Source organism: Lepidochelys kempii, chromosome 4 (assembly GCF_965140265.1).
Source record: "Lepidochelys kempii isolate rLepKem1 chromosome 4, rLepKem1.hap2, whole genome shotgun sequence".
Classification (NCBI taxonomy): domain Eukaryota; kingdom Metazoa; phylum Chordata; order Testudines; family Cheloniidae; genus Lepidochelys; species Lepidochelys kempii.
In genome coordinates, this window is record NC_133259.1 from 16,112,570 (window position 1) to 16,135,495 (window position 22,926).

The window sequence follows — 22,926 nt, forward strand, 5'->3', positions numbered from 1 at the left end:
AAAAATAAGCTTCCAAATGGAAGTGTCTTAGAATTCTTTTTAAGGAATTTCAATATTTCAACTGTTCTACGCTGCAGCAAGAAGCAAAAAATAAGTCTAGCCAACTCCTGGACTTTGGTCCCAGTTATTGTATCTCAATTCATTTTCTTTTCTCTCTCTCACACACACACACCTTTTATCCTTTTTTGGTCTCCTCAGGAAAAGACAAAATACTATCTCTTGATGCCCCAAAACTTATACTCTCAGAAGGTCACATCGAGCATGCGTTTCCCATCAGCAGTAAAATCTGTGCTTTGGACTGAAGGCAGTACATGTGAAATAGTCCTACTTCAGGCCATCACATGGCATAACCCAATGATATGGTTCCATCACACTACTCCATTAATTGACTGACTGTGGAAAACTGCAGAAGGATACAGAGGATTTGATTCTGTTTCCACTGAAATGAAGTTACTGGCAAAACTCTCATTGATTTCCAAGGGAGCAGGACTGGGTTCAGAAAGCATAAGAAAGGGCCACGCACTATAACTCAGCTGACCTAAAACAACAACGCTCCATTGACATCAATAAAGCTACATTGATTTACGCCATCCAAGGACCTGCCCCCAAATACTTCACCCAGCCTAAGTGACTATTAGACACACCTCTAATGAACAGAATTCCAGAAACGTAGGTATACAAATATTCTACACTCCACATGGCCCTTAAAAGTGTATTTCTCGTATAATATTTGTTGTTTGAGTCAAAAAAATATGAAGACTAGAAATACTTTGGTCAATCCATTATGCAGAGGGGTTGCTTTTTGTTAAAAAGGATGAAATACAAAAAATCCCAGTGATCTATTGACTGCCCCATAATCTAGACATGATAGCATCTTCTGTAGCCCACCCCCTGTCATGGCACACATCTTATTGCATTATGTGATCTACATGCTGCATTACTGAGCACATCATGCTGCATACGTGGAGTTCATGGACCAGATTTACCGGGATGACACTCCGGCTGCTTTCTGTGCTACTCCAGTGACACAAAAGAGCCATAAACCCTGCTTAACTGTCTGGTTAAGATGGGTTTACAATCTGCTTTGCATTGCTGGAGGGATGCAAGCAGCCAGAATGTGCCAATTAATCTGGCCTTCTATTTGTAGTCTATGCATATTTTATTTAGAATATTTTTTTTCCTTGGTGAGTTACGTTCTTCTGTGTAAGAAGAATTTGTTTTTAATTTCCAGTTAATTTCAGTTTGAGTAGTTTGTAATTCTGCTTTGTGCTCACTGGTTTATCAGACCAGTTGGAGAGAGCATTTTATTCATATTTTATCTTGTCCTGGTACACTGTTTTCCCACAGAGTTTAAGGGTTGCCTTGGGGGTTTTCATTGAATTCCATTAATTTTCATCAAACTAGGGCAAAATTTCTATCCATGACACTCCCCCTCCACTCCCACCCCTATTCTATAGGTATTTAAATAAGTTGCTTTATTCTTTATTTTTGAAGATCTTTCCTTTCTAGTCATATCTTGATGGTTGGACCCTCCCTCCAACCATAGCACACACCTCGATGGCTATTTGAAACGGAAATTCCATTGAAACCAGCCAACTTGCTGGACGCAGAGTATGTCTGACAGCTCTGAAGCGATAAATGACATTTTGGGATGGTTGAATCTAGATATAGGCCTGTGCTTTACAGGCTTTAATAATGTCAGATCATGGTGATCCTCAGAGTACAGCAGGTTAACTAGCTGTGTCTTTGTCAGCTCCTAAGACTTTAACTGCCTCTCTGCATATCTTTACCAGCTCACTTTTCCTGAGTTGATCACTCATCTTTCTTTACTTTTCCTATTCTCTGCACCAAAACACTAGGAGATGCTTTTTCTCACAATGATACTTGCTTTTACTGCTGTTGGCACATATTGAAAATTCACCTCTGTCAGCATCCCACAACTGCTGTCACCATATATGTGACTCTGGTCTCTCTAAAAGAAAAGGAGTACTTGTGGCACCTTAGAGACTAACCAATTTATTTGAGCATGAGCTTTCGTGAGCTACAGCTCACTTCATCGGATGCATACCGTGGAAACTGCAGAAGACATTATATACACAGAGACTATGAAACAATACCTCCTCCCACCCCACTCTCCTGCTGGTAATAGCTTATCTAAAGTGATCATCAAGTTGGGCCATTTCCAGCACAAATCCAGGTTTTCTCACCCCCCCACCCCCCTCCAAAAACCACACACACAAACTCACTCTCCTGCTGGTAATAGCTTATCCAAAGTGACCACTCTCCTCACAATGTGAATGAAAATCAAGGTGGGCCATTTCCAGCAAAAATACAGGTTTTCTCACCCCCCACCCCCTTTTTTTCAAAAACACACACACACAAAAACTCACTCTCCTGCTGGTAATAGCTTATCCAAAGCGACCACTCTCCCTACAATGTGCATGATAATCAAGGTGGGCCATTTCCAGCACAAATACAGGTTTTCTCACACCCCCCCCCCCACCCCCATACACACACAAACTCACTCTCCTGCTGGTAATAGCTCATCCAAAGTGACCACTCTCCCTACAATGTGCATGATAATCAAGGTGGGCCATTTCCAGCACAAATCCAGGTTCTCTCACCCCCCCCCCCCACACACAAACTCACTCTCCTGCTGGCAATAGCTCATCCAAACTGACCACTCTCCTTACAATGTGCATGATAATCAAGGTGGGCCATTTCCAGCATAAATCCAAGTTTAACCAGAACATCGGGGGGGGGGTAGAAAAAAACAAGGGGAAACAGGCTACCTTGCATAATGACTTAGCCACTCCCAGTCTCTATTTAAGCCTAAATTAATAGTATCCAATTTGCAAATGAATTCCAATTCAGCAGTTTCTCGCTGGAGTCTGGATTTGAAGTTTTTTTGTTGTAAGATAGCGACCTTCATGTCTGTGATTGCGTGACCAGAGAGATTGAAGTGTTCTCCGACTGGTTTATGAATGTTATAATTCTTGACATCTGATTTGTGTCCATTTATTCTTTTACGTAGAGACTGTCCAGTTTGACCAATGTACATGGCAGAGGGGCATTGCTGGCACATGATGGCATATATCACATTGGTGGATGTGCAGGTGAACGAGCCTCTGATAGTGTGACTGATGTTATTAGGCCCTTTGATGGTGTCCCCTGAATAGATATGTGGGCACAGTTGGCAACGGGCTTTGTTGCAAGGATAGGTTCCTGGGTTAGTGGTTCTGTTGTGTGGTACGTGGTTGTGCACTCCCTCTAGGTCTGAGGCCTCTGTCACCACTCTGAGTGCAGACTGGGCCCTGGGTTGCATTTCTCTGGTACTGACTGCGATTCTCTCCCGAGGTCTAGACTCAGACCTTGCCGTTCTGTTCCCTTTGGGGCAATAACAGTGGTAATCGGTGACCCAACAGCCTCCTTAAAGCAAAGTAACATTTATTAGAACAAATGCATTTCAGAGAAAACTTATCTTAAAAACAAACAATAAGACCATACACATGCCTGCTTACCAGGTATTTAACCATCTTCCACAGGAGGACCCTGGAAGGACTAATGTACCACAGGCTGTCTCTGTGTCAGCTTATCTCCCTGTCAGAGCTCACTGACAACACCCTGGACAGCCTGAGGCAACTCAATCCCCTTCCACAGGAATAACGTCACATTAACTGCTTATAGCCCTTTGAAATAGTAATTCCCAGCTCTGGCAAAACAAGGTTTGCACCCAGCTGGAGACAGGATCCTAGAAACGAACAGCCTGACCCACTGTCTTTCAAGTGTGTTCTTGGGTCATCTCATTTGGCAAGCCATTGGGTTGCCTTCCTGCACAGTCACAGACCCCACTGAATTTGATCATTATAGAGTCATACCAGTAATTGTGATAACCCAATATATAACAGCTTCCTCTCACTGACCAGGTCACACACAACGTTCATAAAATGGTTATTCAATATTCATAACATAATTACATATCAGCTTCACTTTGGTCACAAACTACTATATAGTGGGGAATGTACACTATACAGAGAGCTTATGCTCAAATAAATTTGTTAGTCTCTAAGGTGCCACAAGTACTCCTTTTCTTTATACAGAGATAGTTATGTAAAAAAGTCAACCATCACCACATAGTAATACCTGAAATGCCAGCGATTTCCTTATCTTAGAATAGGAACTAAATATCTGATCAAAAGCTGTCAAGTTTCCTTCCCCACTCTGAACTCTAGGGTACAGATGTGGCGACCTGCATAAAAACCCCCTAAGCTTATTTTTACCAGCTTAGGTTAAAACTTCCCCAAGGTACAAATTATTTTACCTTTTGCCCCTGGACTTTATTGCTGCCACCACCAAGCGTCTAACAAATATAAAACAGGGAAAGAGCCTGCTTGGAAACGTCTTTCACCCCAAAATCCTCCCAAACCCTTCACCCCCTTTCCTGGGGAAGGCTTGATAAACATCCTCACCAATTTGCATAGGTGAACACAGACCCAAACCCTTGGATCTTAAGAACAATGAAAAAAGCAATCAGGTTCTTAAAAGAAGAATTTTAATTGAAGAAAAAGTAAAAGAATCACCTCTGTAAAATCAGGGGTAAATACCTTACAGAGTAATCAGATTCAAAACATAGAGAATCCCTCTAGGCAAAACCTTAAGTTACAAACAGACACAAAAACAGGAATATACATTCCATTCAGCACAACTTATTTTATCAGCCATTTAAACAAAACAGAATCTAACCCATATCTAACTAGATTGTTTGTTAGCCCTTTACAGGAGTTCTGACCTGCATTCCTGCTCTGGTCCCAGCAAAAGCAACACACAGACCGAGAAAACCTTTGTTTGTCCCCCCCACCCTCCAGCTTTGAAAGTATCTTGTCTCCTCATTGGTCATTTTGGTCAGGTGCCAGCGAGGTTACCTTAGCTTCTTAACCCTTTACAGGTGAAAGGGTTTTTCCTCTGGCCAGGAGGGATTTAAAGGTGTTTACCCTTCCCTTTATATTTATGACAAAAGCCCATCAAAGTCAATGGAAAGGCTCCTACTGACTTCAATAGGCTTTGGATCAGACCCTAACTGCGTATCTCAGATTGCACGGTACACATCAGAAAGAGATGACCTTTTAATGGCAACCACTATATACACAGTTAAAATGCAACACACACACAGAATCCAAGACTGATTGGAGCTAACTGGAAGCTAAACTTGGAAACAGACAATTAAGAGGGTGCCAGCTGTAGCAAGCATGCCTCGCAATGCAGTCAGTAAAAGGCTCATCTATGATTTACATAGGCAGAGGCGAGAGGGATAGCTTCCTCAAGCTTCCATCACCGAGCAAACATTAATTAAGAATCACTTCCCAAGTTAGTTTGCCCCTTTTGCATTGTCACTGGTTGCCATGGGTTACCATCTCCCCAATTGCATTTGTATATCTGGAGAAATAGGATAAGATACAATGAAAAGGAACCACCATTGACTACAAAAGACTAATGAATGCAAACTGATTCCAATAAAAATGTCATTTTTAACCCTAATGAGGCTCTTAACTTCAGTTCCATTTCACCTTGAGGACACAGTTATTTTTGTTGTCATTATTCTTCCTGCATGTTTCTACAAGATACATTTTTCATTGACTGTGAGAATTATTGTAGTTTTCAGTTAAGTCATTACTGGCTCCCTCAAAGGGATAAGGAGGAGATAGGAGTCCTCTGAAATGTGTCCACCACAGAGGTTACAGCAACTCTCTACACGCCATGATGAATCAGATTTCCGAGATGTTAGTTGGCTGGTTGGAAGTGAAAAGAAAGTTGAGGAATGGTGACAACAATAGTCAATCAATAATGGTAATAAAATACATTCTCAGAAATGGCTAGTGATTTATTCAAAATGCCTCAGTTGTTGGGCACTCAAAAAACGAGACACCCGTAATCACTAGTCATTTTTTGAAAATTTAGACCAATGATTTTAAAAAGCTATACTATGAACACAATGTAAGTGGAGGAGGAGGAGAATCAAACTATGGTTTGGAAGCATGCCCCAATCCTGAAAAAACGTACACATCTATAGCTTTACTCACATGTATATTGAACTCAGTGGAACAACGCCCGGTCCTGATTTAGCCAAGCACTTAAGCACATATTTAAACTTTAAGCACATGCTTAAGACAGCCCACATACATATCAAAGATGGGAAATATAAACGAAATAGTCATTGGAAATGAATTAACAGGGCTAAGCAAGTCCTCAGCCTCTGTTGAGCTACTTTTTCTGGCTAACCCTTTATTCTATTAGAAATTAATCCTATAGTTTTGTGCCTCCACATTCGTTAAGAAAACCACATCAAAGAAAGGACTTTTGATGCACAGTAAATGAAATCCTGTGTTAATATTACATCAATATTAATATTTATGGTCCTATATATTCCTTATATATTCTGTTTTATCTGCTTAACTTATAGGTCTAGGTCAGCTGACTCAAGTTCCTCTAACCCTGGGCTTACATTGCAGTGTAGACACACGCTTAGGGTTCCGGCTCCCCAGTTTTCACCTCTCTTGGGCATAGACTTGTGTCTTTCTCCCTCCTGACCGGGGTATTTCCTCACTGCACAGCTCCCTGCCTACATTGTGACATCCCCAGCAAATCAGACTGCCTCAGCAGGCCTGCTTTGCCTGCTTTCCTTAGAGGCTATACAGTGTAATTGACCACGGTTAAGTTACCACACAGCCCTTTCTAAGCAAGCACATTTGTTCTTAAGGTGAAAGCATTACAGAGAAAACATATTAAAAACAACAAAAGAATGTACACACATGCTAATAAGCTCACCAGAGATCACTCCAACTCCAACAAGGGCTCTGGCAAGTATTCAGCTCTTCAAACCCAGCAAGGGGGTTTTCTGTGATTACAAGTTCATAACTGCCCTGGCTCAGAACAAGCATCCCTGCGAATCTGTGATTTTTCTCCTTCACACGGTCTTGGTCTTTGATCCTTAGAGGCCGGGAATAGGTAACCAGTCAAACAACGGGTTTCTCCACAAGGCGCAGCTTCAAAAGGTTGGGTCCAGAAGTGGGGAATTTGCACTCCCTTCCCCCAGGTATTTCCTAGGAAGGTAACTGTTTATCTCAGAAGTTCCTTCTTCTCTGGCCCATGGTTTTAAAACAGCCCTCTGAAGGTCATAACACTTCCCAGGGTCTTACATTAGTCATCTCTCCTCCCCAGGGGCATTAGTATAATCCCACAATAACACAAACATTTGCATTTTTAATACAATGAACTTCTAAGATATTTAAACTTAATTCAGTAAGGTTTGTCCAGGATCCTGCAGGAAATTGCCAATCACATTTTAGCTGTGTCTCTATCAGGTCTGGTATATTGCCGATTCATTTTTGGCATGGGATTCGGAAAGAAATGCGTAGAATTTCATGTGGTGGTCCCTTACAAGGGTTTAATAGCTACTAAAGATGGCCATTTATCCACCTTATGCTAGTTTCACATTTTGCTGATGTAAAGCTATAGCTATTGTAAAGAAAGCTTTTAATTGTTTCTGTGGGCATGTCAACTGGGCTCTCTCCTATTCAGAGCCTTGTTTGCGCATCACTATCATTGATTTTGTCAGCAGAGCTCTAGGAACAGGGTTTGCTACTCAACTTGTGTGTTCTCCGCTAGCTGCTTGACTCTAGAGCATTAGAGCACAAAACATTATAGGACCTACATAAACAGTGAATGTGTTTATGGAAATATATTAAAAAACAAAGTAGGTCCAGGAGACACTATTCTTCAGACTTTAACAATGTTAAGTAGGTTAAATCCAGTCAGAATGGATTTAACCTAATGTACTAGAGGTTTGGGAAAGAAAACTATAAGATTAAAAATATACAAGGGAAAATGCTAATAATAATTAGATCAACTGATGTGAATTTGTAAATCCCACTACTGTAGTAATGCATTCATTGGAAATTCTATTATCTGTTTTCTTTGCATACAATACAGTATTTAATGCTCATCTGATCTGTGAAAGAGGATTATCTGGTCTGTCATGAATATGAAAGGTTTGTAAAGCAGCTTTTAAAGTTGCTTTGACAAGTCAACAGAGGCAATTGAGCCATGCTGTATCTGCCTGCCACTGCCTAACCACGAGTTACTCAAGCCCAGGAAGCAAAATAACATTTCTCCACTCCTCTAGGTTGGAGGTTTCTGCTCCCTGTGGTTGCTGCTCACACGAATTCATTCTGATCCACTATGGCACAAATAGACCGAAATTGAAAATACAATAAATGTCAATAGACAGGCATCTCTTGGCCACACATAATTATTTTCAGTGTACAGGAGGAAACAGTTGCTGGATGTGTACAGTGAACGGTCATAAGGCCTTCTAGGTGTCTGTTTTGAAAGATGGAGGCTCCCTGTCCCTTTTAATTAAAGGATTATTGCCATTGGTATTGTCAGCTTTGACAACTTAACTCATGCTATGGGCTTGTGCAGTAACTCTGTGCCGCTGTGCCAGTTTCACCTCTCTCATTTCTGAGCTCTTCAGCGAGAGACAAATCATGTTTGCCCCACTTGATGCAACTGGCTACTGCAAATCCACTTGAAGCAATGACACCCAGGCTTTGTTTTTTCAAGAAGTACTGTAACTGGCATAAGTGGGAGATGGCAGGGAGAAAGAGGTTGGAATCAGGTCCTGTCCGAGGCTGTCAGGTGGAGAATGGTATCAAACTTATCTTCAGAGCTTTTATGAAATAGCTCAGGCTCCAAGCCCGGAGGAGATATCAGCATCCGCAACCCAGGGATCCTTCAGAAAAAGAACAAGCACTTTTTCCAAGCCAAGCTACGTAGGTTCGTCAGGAACTTCCTCTCTGACACAGGAGATGATCAGGGTCCACCAAATCCATACTGGGGTAGGATGAGTGGTGGGCAATCTGCTGTTTAGTGCACAGGAGTCTTTTTGCATTCACGTCTTGAAATGTTTGGCCCAAAATGTCGAAAGACACGTTATCACCAGAAGTTTGGGGATGAGGTACTTTTAACCTTGAATAATAAGGGAGAGACCAAGCTTTCAGAACAGGCTTTTTTCTTTCTAATCCAGCTGGCTTCTTCAGTTAAGCCACTGCAGTGATGGTAATGAGCAGCCAGTCTTGAACTGCTATGGAAGTTGACTCATAAAGAGAAGTCACGGAAGAATGAGAGAGCAAAATGGCAACCTTTTGAAAATCATTGTGGCCTTCCTGATCTGAAGACCCATGGCACCAATGTAAAACAGGGAGCAACACAATGGTGAATCAGGCCCACCATTCAGGAACATTTAGTTAAGATGATGTTGAAAAAGGGGCACTCCAAATATTTCACCCAGGTGACTCGAGTCTGGTATCTTGGGATGTACCAATTAGGAGATCCCAGCCAATTAGGACATCTCTGTTATCTTGGGATGTACCTGCACAGAGTAAAATATATCAGGCTCCTTCTTCATCTAGAAGTCAGAGGACTAAATCATCAGCTGGGGTCAAGTAGGGTAGACCCAAACAAGTCAATGAATGGACCGAGGTGGATTTATACCAGCTTGAGCATCTACTAGCCCTAAATAACAATCTTTGTGGCAAAACTAATATAGAAATGTAGTAAAATTGTATTAAGTGAATCTCCCTGTCTGATCATATTCAAATGCTCAGCATTCCGCTGTTGTCAAACCTGTAAACTCAGACAGCCAAATGCAATGGGATTAGATACAAAACAATCACGGCCTGATATTTGATTTTCTTTCATCTCAGACTAGACAATTATTTGTGCTTAGAGCCATTTCCAGCTCATTAGGCTCCGTTTTGTGGAAGAAAAATCGCCTGGGCTTTACTGCACCAGGGAGGCAAGACAGGATATCAAACTATTAGACAGAGTGGAGATGTCCTCTTTTCTTGTTGCCTAATTCATGAAAAAACATTGTCTGTATAGTTGAATGAGCCCTCATTACATACCCAAAGTTCAGTAATTAAATAAGTCATTTGGTGACTGATAGGCCAGCATTACTCCACAAACGAGGGCTCTGTCTTTACGTTTTCTAATTAGCTAAGCAACAAAACAAACCACAGCCATGCCGGAACTGTGCAACAGGGAAGAAATTACTCCTTATGTTAATTAAGTGCAACACTGAGCAGTACTAGAGACCCACATTGAAAAGACAGGCTACGTTCCTTTAAAGGAAGGAAGCAAATCCATCATTGTATTAATACATTATGTGCATCTTCCATTGTTGTCCCAGCTCACGTCTCAGGACACACTTGTGATCCCAGCTACACATCTGCACAGGGGACTAAAGGGGCACACGTCATCCCGCTACTCTCCTGCGCAGGCAACTCATATTGCTTGTAGTAGTACGAGTGGAGAGCAGCTTCCATGCGGCCACTCTTCGCCATCCCATCAGGGTGAGCAAGGAAGACGCAGAGCCCCTCCCCCTCCCAGCAAAGCACCCAGCAAAGCACCCTGCTGGCCTGGAAGGGGAGGAAGGAAAGCTGTGTCAGGGGAGCCAGGGTCTAGATCATGACTCTGAGCCACGCTGCAGTCCCTGTGCTGCTCCTGGGCTAGCACAACTATGCACTGGCCTTATGGCAAAGCCACAGCTGAAGCCTCCGTCTGCAATCCGTTTTAGTTACTATTCAGCAGCACTGAGACGGCAAGCTCTTTGGGGCACGGCATTAGGTTTTTTATTCATCTGTAAAGCATGATGCATATCCAAGCATTAGAGAAGTAATAAATAATCATTATTCCAAGAACTTTATGTAAATAAGATGATTGTGGAGGCATCATGTTAAATCACAGGCTTCAATTAGCTCAGCTGCAATTTAAAACAAGGGTCCAATGTGCACAGCGTAAACAAATAGGATAATCTTGAATGAAGGTGAATAGGACATTCATAAATCCAGGTTTCCTACCTGTGTCAGAAGGCACGGTTAAAATATTTCCTTTTGCTCATCACCGTACTACTAAAACCAACGCGAGTGGGCTCTAACTGAGCAAAGTTCAGATAAATACTTCAATGGTATTTAAGAATGTACACATTTTTATCACAAGTCTAAAGCAATGAAGAGAAATCAGGGAGGCCATAATATGAGGAAAAACTAGATGATGAAGACATCTCTCTGGAATGATGAACCACAGAGATGTTTCATTGATGAAATGCATATACAGCACCTGTCACTCAGAAGGATCCCAATGCACTTTACAAACTATATAGTGGAATCACTCCACCTACCACTAAAGTGAAGCCATTCCTGGTGAGGCGCACTGCAGCTGATTAGCTGTGTGGACTAACACTACTCAAGTGTTTAGGACACTGAAAATGGCAGATCAATAACAGCACTAACAGATGGAGCCCTTAAATAACATACCATTCGTTTTTAATATGCCATGGCTCAAAATGGATGGTAATATAAAAGGCCCAATAGCATTGTTATAATCAAGGAGCTGCAATTGGATCCACCTGGGCAGACCCCTGCACCCATTTGGACCCCTACTGGAGACTAAAAGGTTACACCCACACAGATCTGACTAAAAACTGGTGTAACTAACTTAATTTACAAGTGACTGGATTAAGCATAGTCAAGTCAGGAAGGCTTAAGCTCCCAACCCAACCCTGTAGGGTTCTCTCTGGGGACATCCTCCATTATTCTCAAATATCTAGGGAGCTTATTTTTCACAAATCACTCCGATAATAACTTTTGTGGATCCATTAAACAGTCATCAAAATCACAGTCATGTCTTGGTATGTGTTTGTTCAAGGTTAGCACAGTGAGGCTTAAATCCAGATGATAAATATTACATAACAATAATTCAGTATACACAGGGATAAAATGACAATAGAAGTTGAAACTCGGAAAGGAATTTAAAATAGTCTGGGGGAAATGATACTGATAAAGAACAGGCATTAAGGCAATCAAACGATTACAACAGGAAACAGTTTCCATTTGTGTATTCTCAGAATATACACATCAGAATTAAGCCGTAATTAAGACAGGCTGAAGGCAGGAGAGAATAAATCCCTTCCTGCAGAGAAGAATCAATGTGTCTCTGCACCATGTATAAGAGCTTTAGAAGGAGAAAGGCTAACACAAGAGTGCACTATATGCAGGGTTCATATTTTCATATATTCTGCAACTGTATGGCCTTGGAATTTGCTGCAGAATCACCCACCTCTTCCCACACATTTGTGCTTCAGAACCTAACATTTCTTTTAAAATAAATATACTTGTAACCCTCATAGTTGTGAAGAAAGCCTTAAAAAACATTAATTATGCCCAATTCAGAATGGTCTTCCTAAGCCTGCAGACAGCCTGAACCAATAGCTCTAAGAGATGCTAACTTCTCCATTTATCTCAATAGACTGTTAATCAGAAACCTAAAGATGGTAATTTCAGTGCAAAAAATATTAGTGGAAACACCTAGTTACTGAGTTCATAACACAATTTCAATCCATTTCCCACACCTGCCTAAGTACCACAAGCCCCATCTATACCTACCCAGCAACAAAACCTCCAGTTTCCTCTTCACAACTTTTACATTGCAGTTATGTACTGTCAGTACAAAAAAAACTGTATTGACAACTGAAATTATGGGGAAGTCAAATACATGACATTTAATAGGAAAATGGATATTAGCATCCGTACAGCAGTCCAAGTTATTTGTTTTAATATTTTATACATTAAAAACACACACTGGTTTCCTAATTTAAATGAGGCTGCCACCAAACTTTTCCAGTCTGCTGCACTGGAGTGCAGCAAAATCCAGGTACGCTGCTGTCGAATTTGCATCCTGCCTGGAACAGAGTACATGTGGCTTTGACTTTCCACAGTTCCACAAGCAGCTAGGGAAACAGGGAATTAACTATTGACCTCCTGCTCCTACCCTAAAACAGAATGCATGATGGGCAAGAAAGGCTCAGCCACCCAGAATGGTGTTGGTTTCAGTCACATTGGGCACAGAAAGGAAGACAGATCAAGTGGGCAAGGCCAGTTAAAATCTTTACAGACGCACATCTGGGGCTCGACCGTACACTGCCTGAAGTCAACGGGAGCATTTCCATTGACTTCAGTGAGTGCAGGATCAGGCGCTTAAGCAAACTTCTTTCAAAGAGAGAATGGAGCAGGTTTTATTTCCTGCCTCCACTCCTGACAATAAGCACAAAGACGAAGAAAAAAGCAGTCCATTGGAAATATTATAGTGTTTGCTAACCACTAAGCAGCAGCAGCAGCAGCTAGCCTTACTGACATATTTAAGCTGAAGATCAAAGGGCATGAGCACTCTATATTCTTTCTCCCTGCAGAGCAACTGCAACAGTGGCAAAAAGAGCAATGGAAGGAAGGTGAAAAGTGAGCAACAGCTTTTCCAGAAGGAAGAAACCCGGACAAAATGTTCAAATTCTGCCCTCACTTACAAATATGCCAGCCCTGTGATTTCCACAGCCCATGCCCATGGAAGTTCCAACATGATTCTGTTCTTTCCCTTTCGTTTTTCCCTCGATCTTTTCTTATTAATACTATTATGCAGATGGGATACTCTGATTGTTTTTGTGCCAATCATCAAAAGGGTGAGAGGGTGCCAGACTTAGCTCTCTACTCAGTGTGTGTCTACACTGTACAAAAAGCGTGTTCTTAACTCAGGTGAGCTAACTTGGGTTAAAAATCACAGTGAAGATGGAGCAACTCAGCTTTTAATTCATGTCTTCACTGTGATTTTAACCAGAGTTAAACCCAGGTTCCGAACACACCTTTTTTTGGATATATGTGCACTGACTGTTCAAACAAGGACCCTCTCCCCCAAATAATATAAATATACACTCTTCTTCCTTTAGTTATGACCATACAATGCCATTGGATTTGGGCCAGTGACCTAAAACAACACTAGTCGATTGATGCCTTTCCATTTTCTCAGTGATCTTTGTCTAGAAGCCCTTCTATGTAATAATCTCCACATGCAAGAGGCGTAAATTACTCTCTCTAGGGACGAAAAGTCCATCCTGTTCGTGGCTTGTCTTCACAGCAAAGTTAACTCGAGCTAGAACCCGAATGATGCCCTGACTTGAGTCGGTCAAGTGTGGTGGTGCTTTTAATATCGTGAGCTGGCTGTCCTGTCGTGGGTTATAGGCTACAGATTGAGTTAACGTAACTCATCAGATGTAATAGAATTACTCTGTACAGTGTTATTTCGCAGCATGACCGCTCTCAGCTGAGCTAGGCTAACTCAAGAGGAGCTAACAGGCAGTAGATAAGTCAAGTTAACTCTTCAGTGAAGACGCACCTTTAGCTGTGAGAAGTGCTCAGCACTGGCCTAACACTGCTCTCACTGAAGTCAATTAGTTAGCTCAATGCTGAACACTTTTGAAAATCACACGCTAAAAGCAGTGGCTTGGCTGGAGTAGAACAGCTAACCAACCATTAAAGCATTTACACTTGAGAGAGAAAATGTATAGATTATCACTGAACTACCCAGCATTTTACAGGCATAAACCAAGAATATTGTAGGTTTGCAGCCATTTTAGTGTTTTACACTGCAACAAATCCTCGGCTACTGAGGTGTTCATGAAATCTGGGCAAACAAACACAAAAACCCATTCCTCTTTCCAATATCTGCTCAATTTTTTAAATAAATTTCCTTCAGCTAACCTCCTCTCCCCCCAAGTGCCGTATGCATTGGTATTAATTCACATATACAAATATTTCAGCCACAAATGCCTGCACATCTGTCCAGTCAGGAAACTGCAACAATACTAAGCAATAAAGCTGATCTGTGACAAGTAAGCAACACAGCTTGTATATCACATATTATAGCGAGACGGTGGAGACTCTTATATTTAGATTACCTAACTCGTTCATTACAAAAGATTCTTCGGATCTTTTCTTTGAGAAGCTCTCATGCCTCTAACATTACCAGCAAGCCTTTGATATTTGTCTGGGGAAGGCCCTCAGGCTACAGAAGTGCCTTTTCCTAATCCTGTGAAATTCTATTCTGGTTTTGCTCAGAGATAACTGCTCAGAACTGCCATTTCCCTAGCTCTGACTTTCCTCTTTCAGAAAATTCTGAAGGAATGAAAAAACAACAACTGACCATGAAAATTCTAAGGCCAAACTGATGCCATCACCCACTCCATGGGCACTTGGAACTTCACCGCAACATTAGGGATAGAACTCGGACCATCCTGTTCCAAAAGCACCCGCCTTTACCACTTGAACTAAAGGAGAATTGCCACGGAGCCCTGTATTTGTCCTCTGACATGCAGTTAAGCACTGCTGCTTGCATCCAGTAGAAGGCAGGAGTGAGCGCACACACTAGTCAACTCATTACAGCATCTTCCAGCACAGGTAGGCATTAGATTACACTACAGAATACAATACACTGGTGAACATTTCCCATGTGTTTTTGTTTCTAAAAGGGTTGGTTTTCACAGGACTGCCTGTTTATTTTGTTAGATTGTTTGTTTGTTTGTTTTGGTTTTTTTACAGTTACTGCTCAGAGTGAGCATTCTCCTCCAACACAAACAGGAGCTAAATTCCAACATTTCTCAAATATATAAGTCATAATATTGCAACTAAAGAACCAACTGCATGGAAAATTGAAATATAAGAAATAGTGAGAGAAAAATCTGAACGACAGACAAACAGCCATGAAGACCAAGGGACATAATTTGAGGGTCCATCTGGATTTGTTACATAGGGCTCCCTCTTGCCTCATCATATACCCCCAGGGCTTTTTCTTAAGTAGAAAATATAGGGAGTGAATGAAGAGGGATTGTTAAGAGGAGAGGAGTGCCAAGTCTCAGCTCCTGCTGACTTTGAGAATTCATGCCAATGAGACTTGAGTGAGGATTGGCAGCATTCAGGCTCTGTGATGTATATCTCTGAACAGAAGGCTTAACTGTTGGATATGATCGCGCTAATTATAATGGCACGATTTATCACAGACCGCGTCCTGCACAGTTCCCTGTTTATGTTTACCAAACTCCATGACACTAGGAGGAACTCCTACAGGGTGGAATCATCAACACTGAAGTTCTCAGGGCTATCGAATTATTTAACGTAACCAGGGGTCCAAGGAAGGGCTATATGTGGTGAAATCAAATCACTTTAAAAGGAAGTTTTACGAACTGAGTTTAACTATGTAAATTAACAAAATTTTAGCAAGACATGGTGGGTGAGATATATCATCTTTTATTGGACTAACGTCTGTTGGTGAGAAAAATGACTTTCAAGCTCTCACACCACCAGAAGTTGGTCCAATAAAAGATATTATCTCACCCACCTTGTCTCTCTAATATCCTGGGACCGACATGGCTACCACTACACTGCAGACAAAATTCTAGCAAGTCTAATATGCTGCTGTTACAGTTGGTACTGTGCTACTTTGGAAATATTCTAGGTCAAGAAAACAGGAAGAAAGTCAGATCATTGTTTTCTTTATGCATTTTGTTTTGGCCTTCTATACTTGCAAATCTAGAATAGAATAAACTTTCAAATGACATTCACAACCTTCAAATCCTAGGAGGAGTTCCCGTACAACCCTTCATTCAGAATGGCCAATTTACATACACATGCACAGAACTGCTCCTTTGGCTGTGTTGAACATCCTCTCACCTCTGTTACACCCATCCCCCCAAATTTGTTTTCTTTCCACTAGTTTCACGCCTATAATCTCCATGTTGGTGCTGCCAGTTGGGTTGGCACCACACGCAAAATAACTAATCATTTGATGCAAGCATGCATGGAAAAGTGTAGAAGAAAACCCATCACTCCTATGCGAAAGGAGTATTCCCCTCCGCTTTGTTTATAGCTGTCTCCAGCCCATTCCCTACCTCTGTACGTACCATGGTCGGATAAAACAAAAACGATGACTATTTATTTTAGGCCCTTATCTTTCAATGGGTCTCCCCATGGACACAAAGACCAATCTGGGTGGAGCAGCTTGCAGGATCATGGGCTTAGAATGGAAGTTTCTTATGCCAGGGCTAGCATCTTTATAGTTGCTCATCAACTAATATACCCCATTAGCCTTATATGCATTGTGTTTGGCTGATTCCCCCGCCCACATACACACACGCACAGAGGAATATGATGCAGTGTAAGCCCATGTGATGCTCATTCCCAAGCATGCTTATCCTTTGGGGAGAAAACTATATCCTCGGGGTCATGGCTCTCTCTTCCCTCTCCACCTCTCCTCTCGTGCCATGAGGCTATAGCTGAGATCAGCCAAAGCATTGGAGCTGGAGTGCTGCTACTGGCATTACATTATCTATGGGGGACCCCTGACTTTAGCATCCACTCCCCACTTAGACTGAAATAGCCTGAATCTGACGACTTTCCAGACCAATCTTTTCCCTCAGGCATTTGAAGATGGGGGCAGAGGTGTAGGAGTAGGGAATTTGGGAGGAAAGGGGGGTATGTGGTGGGTTCTCAAATTGCTGCCCTTAGAATGCATTTTTAAAGAATCTCTCTCAAAAGTGACAAGAGCATATGGCTGGCTGCCGCCCCCCCCCCATTTCTATACATCATAATAAACAAACCATTTATTTACAGTTTGCTCACTCTTGGATCACTACTGTGCACTCAGGGGAGAAACTAATGTCTGGGCTGGGACTTGGAAGCACTGGCTGGGAACGAAGCCTGAACTAGTGGTAGACAGGAGATGCTTAAGAACTGCTACCTGAGACTGGTGAAAGTAAACCCTGATTGGGTTTTCTTTTCAAGCCTGAACAGACTTGTTACTCCCCGCCAGTTAAACCCTTTGTTACTTTTGGCACATGGCTGCACTTGGATTTTTCTGTCTTTTTACATATTGTTCCTTTGCCCTTCAAAGCCACTAAGGGTTATTTGATATAGACTATTTTTCCTTGTTGATCTTGCCACCTTTGTTCATTTCTTTGGGGGAGAATTGCATTATTTGATAGCTGGAGAGCCTAGTTTCCGTGTCCATTTGACCCAGCATAGCATCTTCTTATTTTCTCATAACACATTCTTCCCCTTTGGCCCCATGGACATGGCTTAGATTAAGTATTTCTATGGAATCATTTCACTTTGAGAGCTGAAAATTCAGACCTTCCAATTTTGGGTCACTTAGTTTTCTTTTCATTACATTTTCTCTGACCTCCTCCTCCCCACATTATTACATTGGAACCAGACAAGCAACTACAGTACCAGCCACTTGTTTCTCACTTGATTGTTCCACCCTGGGGAAGTGTCAGTTAGGCTTTGAGGTTGTATAATAAAAATGAATCAGGACTGCAAGCTCCTTAATTACTTTTAACTTAGAGTTGTTTTCACACTCAGGCAAGAGTCTTTCAAGGAAAAAAGTCACTCTCAGTGTCCTTAGCAGGTCAGCGGTATTGCCAAATCCAAGCGTTCAAAAATCACAAGTCAGGTCTCAATCAAGAAATTGGCTTAAGAAAAAAAAATCACAATGTTAAAAAAATAATATGTATCTGTTTTATTTTATTCACCTTGTTTCTGAGCCTTTCAAGTGAATGTGGGTCACTTTTTAAGCTTTTCTCTGAGCCATGAGGGCTAAAATCTGGCATTTTGTAAAAAATGAAAGCTGAGATTCTCACCTAAATCACATGACTCCAGGAGTTATTGCTTTAAGAAAAACATAAAATATCACGAGACCCACAATAACATTGTGAGAGTTGGCCATATTGGGTCAGCCCTTGATGTCTTTTGTTAGGCCTTTGGAACATTTTGCCACCAAGCCCCTCCCAAAGAAAAAGAATGACTCCTGCCTCACTTACCCAAAACAAAACAACTAATGTGTGTGCCATGGTGACATGCCACTCTGCATTAATGTGAATGACAACCACAATCTCAGCAGTTTATCCATAAGTAGGGTATCCATGTATCCCAGACTGGCAAGCATGTCCCTGATTTGGGTCCTATCCCTGTCAGTTTTATAGAGCACAGTGTTTACTCCTAGTTTTTGAAAAGCTCAGCAGATTGGTCAACCCAAGGAGCCACTGGACAGCTATGCTGGGTGACACTGACAACGAGCTAGGTGAGTGCATATGCAGAGATCATCTTCAGGCCTATCACATACAAAGTTGGCACCCTCCCTTCCATGAATAGCCCACTTTCCCTGAGCCAGCCATCACACACGAAGCGTCAGATCCTGGTGAAGATGGAGACTCAGGTCCCCGTTGCTTAGTCCACTAGACCGTGTGGCCTTTCCTTATGGCCAGAAGTCATGCTAGTTGCTCAGTCAAGAAGTTGGCTTAGCTGCAGGCAGCCAGGAGGGAGGGAGCTTGCAGCAGTAGTCCCGCTGCCACCAGCAGTGGCCCGGATGGCACTGTCCCTTACAGCTGTGAACAGACTTTGGGTCTTCCGCAAAAACCAAGGGATCTTTGGTCACGGTCCTTACGAAACCCAGCCCTGGATGGTCATCAGGTCTAGGATTTTTTTGGAAAAAAAAAATCATTGACAAGCTTTCAACCTTAGTGATCAGCATGCACTCGCAGTGTTGCCAATTCCTATTACTTTTTCGACAGTCTTGTAATATCTGATGATTTGATTTAAGAAGCTAAGCACAAGAGATTATGTGAGAATCTCTGCTTTTATTTAAGACTAAAGAAATTTCTAGGCCTCCTCGTTGAGACAAAAGCTGGAAAATTTGATTGGAACACATGGTAATGGCTCAAAAAACAGAAGATAAATAAAATGAACCTAGAATCTTTTGTTTTTAAAAATCTGATTACTTTTAAAGTCACTCTCATTCTTTTGGGGGAGCAGACTGAACATTTGGGGTTGCAAGTACTGCAGCAGTTGCATTTTCAGGTTATAAGGGTTATAAAATCATTTGTCCAGTGGATGCTGCATGCATGTCTTGAAAAGTGGCACCCACATGTGCAGACTTCTGATAGCTTAGAGGCCGGGTTCAGAGAGGCACACAAAAGTTCTAATGCTCTTTAGACTGCAAAATTGGGTTGAAACTTATTCAGGCTTCAATAATTTCAAATACCTTTGTGGATCTTGGCCTTAGTTTGTGCCTCAGTTCCCCATCTGTAAAATGGGGATAGTAACATTTCCTTATCTCACAGAAGTGTTGTAAAGATAAATACATTAAAGACTGTGAGGCATTCAACTGTGACGGTAATGTGGGTCATACAGGCAGAGGTGGGTGATTTTTCAGTTCACTGGCCAAACTGGGGGCGGGGGAATCATTTCAGCATGATTTCATGAAATGCCTCCGTTGCCTGAATTTTTCAGTGAAAAAAATGTTTTTCCAAAAAGCGTCAGCCAGCTCTATATATAAGCTCTTGAGATAGCTATAGATAGACATAGATAGTTATATAGTACTTCTCTCAATTATCAGGTCTGTAAATCTGCCATCAGCTCTAAAATACTATCTAAATTAGACGCCACTTCACTTATTTCTTTGTTAACTTGATTGGTCACCAAATGATTTAGTGGAGTCATTTCACAAGACCCCCTATATTCCACTAAGTGAAAATAGCCTCCCTGACCTGCTTTGCAAGACTGCAATCTAAGCCAATATATATATCATCATCTGCAGTTAGACAAATATTTCTAGAGGCCATTCCTGAAACATATCCTCTTGGAATTCAGAATTAACACTTGTACGATACCTCCTGTCAAATATCAAACCTATAGAATGTTAAGTAAATACCCATCCATTAACGTCATTGTTTGGAGACGTATTTAATCAGACAAGCAGTACTCCTCAGGAAATGATGAAACAGCTGATACTTCCATTGTTCCATTATACTGTGCATTTCCAATAATCTCTTTTCCCGAATGAAGGTAACCCCATCTCTGTGAGTGAAACATCCTCCTTGTAAATCTAAAATGAACAATACATGCAACAGGCTAACAGGGGATGTGGCACCGTCTTGTGCAAACGTGTCTGTCCTTGACATACCTGCTAGACAGGGGAGAGCCGGAGCCAAGGTTTAGATCAAATACATAAAATAGACATGCAGATTTTATGGAAATTCTAGGAAAACATTTCATAAACAGCACTGTACAGATCACCCAACTTCATCAAACTGCTGGGTAGCCTAGACCAGAACACATTATTTCTCTTTACTCATCGCTATATGGTGCTTTTAGCACCACTCTGTCATATAGAATATCAAATACTGTACAAATTTTGTCTGGCCCTGGGAAAATACTGTAGGAGGTATGCATTTTCTCTCATATAATCTCGGAGTGGAAGGCTGATTGAGTGCTTTCTGTTTTACTATATTTAAATAAAATCTATACATTTTGGCACAGTGAACAAATTTCCAATTACTAAATAATAATTCCGTTTAACAGGGATGGGATTTGACCCTGATTCAGCAGAGTAATGAAGCAAGTGTTCAACTTGAAGCACCTGCTTACATTCATCATTACTGAAGCAAATGCTTAACTTCCAGAATGTCCTTAAGCTCCATTGACCTCAGTGGACCTTAACCACATTCAGTGGTTTGCTGAATCAGGGCCTTATTTAGGATGGTTCCATCCCATGCAGTTTGTTTTTCCCCAGCAACAGTGAACGGCAGGGACTGAAAAACAGTAAGACAGATGAGTGTAGAACAATTCATAATGGGAATTTATAAATAGCACTTTTGCTGTGTCCTTATGTTTTATAATAAAGCAGAAAAATGCAAATGTTCCCTGAAACAACAAAAATACCCATCAACTAAATTAATATGGTCTCCTCACTTATTGATTTCTCTGGCTGTCATTACTGTACGTTGTCTTTGAAATTCACTTAATAGGATGCTCTGTCACCAGGAAATGCAACAGAAGCCAGACAGGGAGATCTGATTATTTGAGGAATACTGAAGCACACTGAAAGTATGGGGATAAATTAGACTATAATTACTCATACTAGCATTTGCCCAGGACACCATAGCGGACAGTCACAATAGAGAGAAGAGCAATAACTGAATAGGCATCAAGGTCCAGATCCTCAGCTGGTGAAAACTGGGATAGGACCACTGATGTCAATGGAGCTACATGGATTTATACCAGATGTGGAGCTGGCCAAGATCCTGAACTATCCTCTCATAATTACAACTGGTCTCTCTGGGTCAATACTGGGGCATGCTGGCAGGGCAGTGTGGAGAAACCTGTGCCTGAAGGTTGGATAAGCCGAGGAATTCAACATTTCACCTGCACTAAAATCCCCTTTTTTCCTTAAGATGACAGATCTTTTTATATGGCTGAGGATTATAAACTAGAGTCTTTCAAACAGATGGCAAACATACCAACTGGACAGTCAAGTGAAGAGACGGGTATCCAGAAAGGGCTTGAGGAGCAATTTATACCCATTATTAATACTTCATTTGTATCTATATAAGTCGAATGAAAATTCCAGTAATGGTATTAGCAAGATTAGCTACTGTGAGAAGCATTCCTTGCTGCCAATTTTTCCCGTAATACCAGGAGTGACAGGACATCAGCAAGGCAGAGTTTTTACGAAGCTTTAAGAAGAAGCAGGCAGCTTTTACAAATGGGTGAGCTGCTTCCACACCTGGGTTTTCCTTATCAGTAGATATCAAAAATTTGTTCAAGTTATTGAGAGTGGCTAGTTAATAGCTAGTTAAACTTCAGATCAAATGGCAGATGAAAGAGATCATAGGACTCTGCAGCCCAAGAAGCTGTTAGACAGCATGGGTGTTCGGAAACTATATGAGGTATGTCTACAAGCCTCCCAGCCTGGGCCCACAGATTTGTGTTGGAGGGGCTCAAGCTAGCATGCGAACAATAGCTATGCAGATGTTGCAGCTCTGGCTGAAGCTTGGGCTCTCAGGCCTAGAACATCAAAGCAACATCTACACCAGCATGAGTCTGTAGACCTGGGCTGGGAGGCTCACTCCCAGATGCAGTGTAGACATATCTTATTGTTACTGGATCTTCTTCCAATAAATGCTAATTAATATACCAGGAACTCTTTAGCTAA

General features: G+C 41.6%; 1 protein-coding gene across 1 annotated transcript in view; it reads right to left on the bottom strand.

Moving 5' to 3' along the window:
• Positions 1 to 22,926, bottom strand: part of RASGEF1B (RasGEF domain family member 1B) — a 336,760-nt gene that overhangs the window by 209,969 nt on the left and 103,865 nt on the right. The window lies entirely within an intron of this gene.